At 34.7% G+C, this 10,729-nt stretch overlaps 1 long non-coding RNA gene across 6 annotated transcripts; it reads left to right on the top strand.

Moving 5' to 3' along the window:
- Positions 1-1,293: 1,293 nt before the first annotated feature.
- LOC111366115 lies at positions 1,294-5,691 on the top strand. 6 transcript variants are annotated; one of them, XR_002697579.1, is made up of 5 exons: positions 1,294-1,678; positions 1,896-2,049; positions 2,590-3,891; positions 4,683-4,746; positions 4,938-5,691. It is a non-coding gene; the product is annotated as an uncharacterized LOC111366115 (long non-coding RNA). The 6 variants fall into 6 exon arrangements; XR_002697575.1 differs by having other exon boundaries at positions 2,590-3,654; positions 3,741-5,691; XR_002697577.1 differs by having other exon boundaries at positions 4,683-5,691.
- The last annotated feature ends 5,038 nt before the right edge of the window (positions 5,692-10,729 follow it).

Here is a 10,729-nt window from a genome sequence, read left to right as displayed (position 1 = left end):
ACAAAACACCACCACAAAATGAACTCCAACATTATTACCACCACCGCCACAACCACACCAACACCACTGTCGTCGTCATAGCACCACAACCATCACCACCATCACAAGAGACCAACTATAAAACTCTAAAAATCCACCACACCATACCACAATCACAAATCCACCACTACGACCACAGCTATAGCCATCGATGACACCCTGGATGACACTCGACACACATGAGGGTGTCAACCCGGATGTACACATAGCAGAATCGTATATCTGAAGTCTGTCACAGTCTGAGGCCAATGGTGAGGATAGGAGAGGTTCACCTCACTTTATGCTGCAGCATTTAACCACAAGGATGTCAACGTGCTTATAAAGTGAAGTCAAATCTGGAAGTATGTTGGTGCAACGCAACTTGTCCGCATTGACTTTGAATTAATTCAACTTGAATAACATGGAGATTTTATATTATTTTATGGGGAATTATAAAAAATGTCACTTTTTTTGATAATGCACAAAAAATTTGTTTGTGCACCTAATTTTATCAAAAATGTCACTTTTTTTGTGGGAAATGTCCAACTTACCCTTTATATCCCCTTTTTAGGAGCATTTAATGCTAACTTTTCAATCCAATTAATGTTGTGATTTGATTAGTTAAATTTATATATTATAATCATTGGATATATTAAAATTATTAAATTTATATATTATAATCATTAGTTATATGTATATTCTCCCTTTTTCATGCTTCTAGCAATTGAAGTTATTTGATTTTAAATTTTAAAAATCTGATTTTGAAAAGAATATAAATTCTGGGTTGAAATTAAAAAAAAAAAAAAAGGTAAAGGAGGTTCAATTGCCGCCGCCAACGAGGAGCGCGGCAACGAGCTCCGTGTTTGCCACAAAGCAGCGGCGCTTGTGCTCGCTGCCACTGTCCAGAGCAACGGTACTCCCGCTCGCAGTCGCTGTTGAAATTCAGCAGCGGCGGTCTCTGCCACGCTGTAAAAGGAAAAAAAAATGTTGTCCAGGTTTTTAGCAGATTTGGGTGATTGGAGACGGGGACGCATTGTGCAAATTCATAATTTGCTGGTCTCTGCTTGGAAATTAATATATAAGGTATTCAAATAATTCAGAGGGTCAAAAATGTCTTAAATTGACATTTTTGATAGAAGATTTAAAAAGTGACATTTTTTATAATGCATAACCAAATTTTGACATCCAATGAAATTTCCTATTATTTATTTTATGATATTTATATTATATCCAATTGAAATACAGTGGTGATTAATAACTGGCCGAAGTTTCTGATTTGTATCACCTTTCTAGAATAAATCTGGTAGTGAAGTGGAGAAGAGTCCTGAAACATTCAGATCTGGTAACGGATGTTGGTAAAAGCTGGATGTCTTTCGAGATGACAAATAAAAAGCTGATGCCTGATCAAATTTTGACGTGGGAGAAGAAATTTGTTTCTCTGTATACCAGATAAATGAACTGGATGTAGCAAAGATGATGGATCTGGTAGGAGAAGTGGACATAATAAAGATATGGGATCATGGGAAGAAAATTCCACCGTTGAGGAGGAGATGCAAGCTTGAGTTTCAAACAAAATGTCCATAACTTGCAAAATTGGGGGATGTACTCCAACAAGTGGAGGTGGCCCCAAGAGAATAAAATTATGTAAACAATGACTTAGGTATGTTATGTATAGAGCTAAATTAACATGGTCTTGAATGGTTCTGAGATTTGATTCATTTGCACTTTAGTAGATTTAACGTTGGAGTGAATGTAATAAAGAATCCACATTGCTGACTGGTCTGACCCCGAGTTTCTTTGCTGACAAAATGTAAGGCGCTAATTTTTGTTTGGTCGAGCTTTCTGGGTCTTTATTTGTCACTATTACTGTACTGCAGGTAAATTTGGTTATCTCACCATGGAAGAAGCATTGCTGCTCCTGCTGAAGTTTGAGCTTCCTGGATGCATCCTCCGAAATCAGATAATCTCTGTTTATGGGCTAAAGTTCAGCTAATGGATTTTGTTCAGTCATTAGTCAATGCATAATTTGGGGTAATATTCTTTACACTTTTTGGTACAAGCTTTTTCACGAGGAAAATGTTGCATAAACAATGTACCCCTGTTTGGGCTTCATTTTTAAAAAAATTATTATTCTAAAACTCATTTTTAATGGCACATTCTTTCATAAAATAATGTTATATGTAAATCCAAAACTTTTTCTTATTTTTTAACCACACATTCTTTAAAAATCACTATTTCGAATCACATTTTCCCCAAAAATCTTATTTTAGTGGAGCCCAAAATCTGTTTGCCTTTCATTATACTTGTATGATTTCACAAAAATTATGAAATAACTATTCTCAAAAAAACATGAAATTACTACTGCCTTCAACTTTACAATTCTCATATTTCAAGAAGTTCTCGTCCACTAGCTTGTCTAGTTACTTCTTTTCATGTGCTATTCTTGCCCTAATATCTACTCATAGTCATTATGAGTAGAACCCTTGACACCCAGACAATGACCTTGCATGGTATTATTTACTTATTAGGCTGATTTTGCCAATCAATTTGAACATTTTCTGGCTAATGCAGGTAACTATCTTGCTGATTGTAGTCTTGAGATTTTGGATGATCCTTTGGCGACTACACTGCTCAAGGTACTTAAGTTTCATTAACTTACCTTTCGAATCGTAACATTAGACTTAACTATAGAGTTGGACTTTTTAGCTGGTTGGTCGTCTGTGGCCTTTCTAGTCTTAAAAAAAGAAATATTATGTCTGTGAAAGATTCTATTGTAGAGTTTTTTCTAGGACTGTTGATATTGCATATTAGGAGTCTCTACTCCGGAGGCTAAAATGTACAGCCAGAGTAACTTGTGACTCAAGATATACAGAAGTTACTAAGAAGATCATGGATCACAGACATTAGAAATTTCTTCTGAACTTGACAATTCTTGAGCAAGGGTACTCTATTTGCATCTTGGTATTCAGAGGGAAGTCTTCAATCAAAGGTATTTTCTTTTGCGATATTTCTTATGTTGGTTTGCTGCATGCCCAACGGGATCCATCCTTTATTCGCCCCATATCTCGTGGTATTCAGAGATGCCTCATGAGATGGTGAGGAATGCCTAGGTTTTGAATTTATTAAAATGAAAAATGTAAATGTCATGTGGCATGTGCTAAGTTTTAGTGAGTGCCTCGGCTTGCTCAAGAGCAAATGCACCTGAGTTTCAAAAACTCCTTTCAGTATTGGTGGCAGCATTGTATTCCGCAGCTATCGTCATTTGATGTTTGAAGCTGGGTATAATGCAGTATGTTCAATTCTTATTAGTTGATAATTTTACTTTCATGGTACTAGGAGGTTAACTATTGTTGACATAAAAAATAGAAAAGACTATGATTGAGTCGACTTTAAGAAAGAGAATGCCTCTTTTTTATTACAATAAATTAAACTGCAAGAGTTTGCTTTTCCATTGACCAACCAACCATTTCCCCTCCACCCAAAGGAAACTATTTTCCACTATTTATAGGAGGTTTCAGCCGGAATTCCATCATATCAATTAAATCAGCCACAGTTTTGAGCTCGGACAACACATCGCTGCTCTCTGCTCTGATTGGTTGATGAGGCCGGTGGCATTCCCATCAGTGTTCCCTTCAGGTAATGATGTTCTGCAGAGGATAGGGGGGCCAAACCAATTGATTAGTGGGTTTGGGCAGTACTGACATCATTTGCAACAAGTGTAGGTGATTGATGGGATGATGCGACAGGATGTAAGGAATTTACAATCATTATGATTCTAGATATTACGGTGGCAATGAGCTCGAGCTGACCTTCGCAGACCAAGCTTGCATGTGACTGAAGTAGCTCCTGCGAGCACTGAGTATGAGATCGTAGGTTGGCAGTCAACAACTATAATAATATTTCAATCTGAGAAATCCAATCTCTCTCGACTCTAGGCTGCAGCTTAGATTTCCTTTTACTAGTTTTACTTGTGATTGATAAGAAGCTTTTCTTTAGAAATGTCAGATGTATGTTAGAGATGGTGCACTTAAGATTCAATTTTCTATCCAAAGTTTAGGGCATTGAGGAATTCAATATTTTTGGCACTTCATAAATAACTTTAAACAATCTAATAATACTTACCTACTATGTTTACATAGGTTAACAGAAAAACTACTGCAAATGCATGTGTAATTAGGAAGTGATTGGTAGTTTTAGTCCTTTCGGTGGATGACAAATAATTATAGTGGCAATATCTTTCTATCAATCAGTTCAAAAGTTATGTTGGTGGGTACTAATGGTATTTTTCTGCAGTACACTGGACTATTTTATGTTTTTATTTGCTCATGCTAGATTATCCTAAAAGCCTCTATTTGGTAGAAATTAAGATTCGGATTTTAATCTAAATCCAAGTCAAAGCCTAATTTAAAACATACATTTTATGGGATCCGTAACTTTTCTACTACACACCTCATCATCTTTTATCAAAATCTACTAAAAATCTGATTTTAATCCTCGCCAAACAGGGGATAAATATACCGAGAAAATTGCATGCTCAACAAGTTATCATGAATCACAATCTCTTCAATGGAACAACTTTGTCCACCCTGGTTTAATGTTTAATCAGTTGTGCAAACATGAACTTTGCTATGCCCGTCTATGAAATTATGTGTCTTCTATTTCAGGGTTCATGAGGCCATGATTATTCTTATATTGGTTCAGAGCTCTCTTTGATTGTCAAACCACTGAGTAAGTTTGTTTGTTATGATACCTCAACGTATGTTAGAGTAGGAATGAGATAGAATCAGTTAACAATTATTTATTTCCTCTTTTGATAAATGGCCCCGATACAACTCCAATTTCCTTATCACTTGGATATTCTACGAGTTACAAAGGATTTCTCTGCTTCTACTTTAATAAAGCAGATATTGGAATTGCAGTGCTGATGTCCAGAATAATAACTCTCTTGCTATATATGTGCTTAGATTCATTGCTGGAGTTTTCTTAACTAGGTATGGAACGTTTCCATTCTCTACTTTTCATGAAGTTCTGAGTAACGACACTATATGAGGATCTAATAAGGGACAACTTAAGATCGACTATTACATCTTATACATTTTTCCATTGCAGTCATCTGTATCTTTGTTCTTGACACTAGGTTAATGTTTATCCTGGAGAAATCAAAGTACAAATGTTAAGCCTTCTTTATACATCACATTTGAGGAAGTTGTAGTAATTTTTACTGAAACCATCAGGGTTCTCACTCATTGCGTTGTACAGCATCGAAATGTATTATTAATAATTTGGCCCCCCGAGACATAACTCAGTGATATAAAAGACGTGAATGAGATAGTATCAACCTCACTGACAGCTGCAGTGTGAGAGTTCAATTCCTAAAATATGGAATTAGACTCTTAGTCGGCACTAGTGTACAGGCAAGCTCTTGTTCCCCAGCCTGCTGAGACATATCCCGCAATTTACCTCCCTTACGATGCTCCAATGGTGGGACAGTGGGGACCCTCAAAGTTGAGGTTCAACTTTTAATAATTTGGAAAGAGAAAAATTCTCTTACGTTATTACTCAAGTTTTTGTATAGGAAATCAATTATAATTTAGTAGGTGTGTTGATTGTAATCATCACACGCTTCTCTCCATGAGATTGCTTGTCAAAAGTAGAATATTCTGAATGGATAATAACTTGAGCCAATAAGAGAAAAACTAGTTATGATTCTTCGGTCTTCTAATTTTGTCAAAAGTTTGGTAATCTACTTTTTAATTGTAATTAGTTTGTTGGGATACGTGAACCCGTGCGGACTTGACATTTTACTCTCTGATTAAATCATGTCATTATCTATCCTCTGTTTGGATCTTCTTTAAAGTTACTTAAGTTTATTTTTCTATTTACTCAATGTCAAATATTAATTTTAATCGTACATTCATGACTATTATCCACACATAATAATTTAATTTAAACTTGCTCTCTTGTACACACTAGACTTCATTATTATCGAGTTTATCGACTCCAAAATCATGTCAATTGAATCATAACGCCAAGCAAATCATGCTTCCAAATTAATAAATAAATAGAAAAAGTGCTAAATTCCTTTCTTTATCGATAAGCAATTAACCAATTCCAACCACCTCCTTGTGAGGAATTCAAACCTTCTAAATCATAGAAGTGTAAAATAAATTCTTCACACGTTTCATTCATTAAATAGAGCACATATAAAGCTAAATATTAGCAATCATAACTATGAATTATAAAATAAACTACAACTTTAATTAGATTAGATTCCTAACATCTTGCCAAAAGAGGGAAGAAAAGGAAAAAAGTCATGGCGATCAATAAAGTAGGAAATCATGATGCTCCTTCTTCTTCCTTACCAAATTAGGATTCTGAAGTATAGTGAAGGTGACTTGAAAAATTAGCAAATAAGGAACATCAGAACTAGCAATTCATACAATTTTTAGATGCATTAGTTATTCAAATATGAATATGAATCCCAGAAAGAATAAATGAGCAGAAAAGAAAAACTGGCAATTAATCATATAAAACCAAGAAATACTTAAGAAATATCAGTTGGACCAATAATCTGAATTTATTCAAATAGTACGTAAATTTGGATCCAAATTTTGACGGCAGTACAATTTTCCTGAATCTAGATATCACATAATTTCACAAATTACGAAATAGCCATGTTTATGTATGATCTCTTTGAAACGCCATGGCATCATTACTTCAAGACTGAACATCTCCTCTTCTTGGTGGCGCCTGCACCATTAAAATTGGCCTCAAAAATTCTGAAAAGTGATTCAGTTTCTTCACTCGACACCATCTCCAACTCATAATACAATTTTCTCTTGCATGAGAGTGCTGACTTCGGCTTCCTCGGCGCCGGTGGACAGTTCTCTGGGATTGTATTTGTATATTCAGGAGACTTTGGGGTGCCACAGTACTCTTCTCCGTTGATAATTATGCCACTTTGATCATGTTCATTCTTGATCTTTAGCATTGGGAACCGGACTTCGAGACTGAATTCTTCATCTGTAGACATGATTTAGTTTGTGGGATTTTTGCGGGATGGTAGAAGAAGGTTTTGGAGGAGGTCGACCGTCAAACAATGGCTGAGTTTTACATCACTATATAATTAGAGAGAGAGGGGTGGAATATAAAGGTAACAGAGAGAAAATTAAGTGTTGGAGTTTGCTTACTATCTATATATGAATTCTTGAACTTTCCTAAAATGCAATATATATGTAAAGCATATGTCAAAACTTGCCTAATTCTGGTTTGTGATTTTCAAGCCAACTTACTACCGTTGAAACGATTTCTTTGTATGTTTTGAGCATTAAGTAATTAACGTGATTTTTACTTTACTTATTAGTTGTTAAGTCGGTATAAACTGTGTAAGTCATACAAAATGTGTGGATGAAAACTTATTAAAAATAATCACTTTCCAAACATGCTACCTCCGTGTTGGAAGGAAGGTGATACACGTACGGGTTCACAAAACCCGTGCCAAACACTCATATACAACGAGTTGGTGGGTGTTTTTTTCATTTTTTCCTTTTTTTTTTACAAGTGGGCCCCATGTGGGACCAATTGTTTATGAGAGTTGGTTCACTGAACCCCTGTACACTCTTCATTTTCCATGTTGGAAAGAATCATACTACATGTACAATCTAGTTTGACAATCTTGATTGACAACTCACACTTGACAATATCATATTCATCCATTTCAAAATTTGTTTTTTTTTTTTTAAATTAATGGCCTGAATTTTGACAATGCCAACTTTGTCGAGCATTATCATACAAATATCATAATTGAAGGTAAAAACTGAAAACAAAAAAAATCAATCACACTACTTGTACAATATATTTTTACAATATTGGTTGACAACACGCACTTAACAACATCACATTCATCTATTATAGAAATTGTTTTTTAAACCAATGGTCCAAATTTTGACAATATCAATATTGTCAACCATAATTGTCAATAACAATTGTACAAACAACTTTATTCTGTTGAAAATTTGGAATATAGACTGCCTTTGTTGAATATATCTGAAGCAATAATATTAGAAAACAAATTTTGCTATACACAAAATTTGTGGGTGTTTCAAATACAATTTTTTATTTATGTATTTTGCTCCATTAAGAATTTAAAAAATTATTTTCTACACGTTCAATTTTCCAAAAAAGTCCCGTAATTTATCTTTGTACCCAGCAACTGCTGTTGGAAATCAACTTTGACAAACAAAAGAAGAATGGCAGAATTGAAGTGGATAAAAATAAAGCCAGATATGCAGCAATAAACTGTCTTAAAGACATTTTTTACCCGTACTCTGTTACTAACGTGATAGTCGGACATCTGTCCTCGATATATAACCTAGATATTGAGTGAATTGTCCAAATAGTTACTAAACTTTACAAAAAGTTTTCAGGAGGTCATTGAACTTTAAAAATCACCTCACTCATTACTGAACTTTCCAATTCATAATATCATTAATCACTGAGTTAACGGTTGTTAAAAATTTGGATGAAATGCTGACGTGTCCGATGACGTGGCTTACCACTCAAATGGTGATGCCGAATGGATGAATTGTTACACAGTTGGTGTTCTTGAACAAACTTTTTTTCCTTAAATTTTGAATTAAAAAAGAAAAAAAAAACAAAATCATACTACCCCTAAACCACCTTAGAGTCATCACTTATGAACCACCAAAACTGTACCCTTTGGCCACCTTGCCGTCGGACCAACATACCACCTTGAAACTCTCGCTTCCCTCTTCGCAGCACACCCAAGCTTCAGCCATAACACCAACCGATTTGGCCGAAAATTCAAGACAAAATTGGCTTTCCATGCAACAAAAAGTAGCCGAAATCTTCACTTCTGGCGACACCCACACCTATACAACCTCCAGATCGATCAAGCTCCTCAATACCCACCTACAGATGTCCGCATACCATCAAATACTACAAATAATCCAAATCCCCAGTCATTTCATTGACGGCGAACTCGAACTGTTTACACTTGACTTCTGGCACCAACAGGATGATTCACGATCACGAACCACTTCCACCGCCATCGCCTCATCAAGGTGCACCTAATGCACCTATGGGTCATCTTCAATTTTGCCCGCATATGGAAGAAACAGCTTCGACAATTCGCATGCAGGGAGAAATCGTGATCCCCTTTCAATTGATGCTTCTCCACAACTTCAACCCACAAATTGGACCAAACAACATGAAATTCAGGAAAAAAGGGCTCTGGCTAAGGATTTAATTGCTGCATTTCATCAATCAAAAGAAACAATTTTGGATTTAGCTTCAAGATCGGCGTTCATCTCCAATTTCATATTCAGTTTCTTTTTATTTATTTATTTTTTCTTTTATCCTTATTAAAAATGCCAACTATGTAACAATTCATCCATTTGGCGTTCACCATCTGTGTGGCACGTCACGTCAGCATTTCATCCAAATTTTAAACAATCGTTAGCTCAATGATGAATTTTGGTTACTGAACTTAAATACATGTTTTCGATTGCTCACTAAAATTTAAATTATCAAATTTTGGTCATTGAATTTTGAAAAATGTTATACATTTCTCATTGGAAACTCGATATTTCTTAAAGTTCAACATTTATACTAGTGAGTCACGTACGACATTTTTCAAAATTCAATGGTCAAAATTTGACATTTTAAACTTCGATAAGCAATCGAAGACATGAACTTAAATTTAATGACCAAAACTCCACATTTTAAATTTCAGTGACCAATCAAAGACATGAGCCCGAACTCAGTGATCATTGGAACAATTAATTCTCAACCATACCAGTCTTGTCGATTGTTGCTTGAAAATCCAAACAATAACTTTTTAAAAATGGAAAAATATTTGGACAAAATTTAGGAATATAAAATCCAATTATTCCTAAATTGATACAAATGAAATGGAATTTGAAGGGTTTTTATTTTTATCTGTTGTTACTACTTTTTACACAGATTGATCGATTTACATGGCACAATTTCTATTTCTGAAAACTTTTAATCGCCCCCACTCCCCAGCTCCTCGCGAGGACCCGTACACGAAGTGCACCTCCAAAGATCCCTTGCAACGGGACTCAGGTTGTGAGCACAACTACAACACAAGGAAGTGCATTCCTTTACAAACTAGTCCATCTTTTGTTTCTTTTTCATTGTAGAAATCATTCTTATTGGTTATAAACTTAATTTAGGGTTTGTTTGATTGCAAAGATAGAATTGAATTAAATTAAAAACAAATTCTAGAAAATTGAATTGCCTAGAAATTATTTTCTTGAGAATTGAAAATTATTGCGTTTGATTGATATAATTTTCCACGTGGAAAATGTTAAAATAAAAGTGGCTTTTTATGTTCATTTGGCTTTATTTTACATAAAAATTGATAATTAAAGGGATAAAATTTACTGGTATTAGGTATGAAATTTGTTTCCCAAAAAAAGTCACAAAAATCGTCTATCTTTTGATATTCGTTTGACTTTGTTTTACAAAATATTTTTTTACAATAATTCTTATAATTTATTTTCATTGCCCAAAAAAATTTTTAAAAATGCTACAGTAACCAAGAATTCCAATTCTCACCATTTTGGTGAGAATTGGAATTCAATGATTTGATTGAAAATGCTGATGTGGCCAAGAAAGGTGAAATTCATTTTCCATAGAAAATTTCACCTATCAACCACTACAAAAA

This window comes from Olea europaea, chromosome 2, assembly GCF_002742605.1.
Source record: "Olea europaea var. sylvestris chromosome 2, O_europaea_v1, whole genome shotgun sequence".
NCBI lineage: Eukaryota > Viridiplantae > Streptophyta > Magnoliopsida > Lamiales > Oleaceae > Olea > Olea europaea.
Note: the sequence above shows the minus strand (reverse complement) of the source record. Positions and strands in the feature narration are given on the sequence as shown.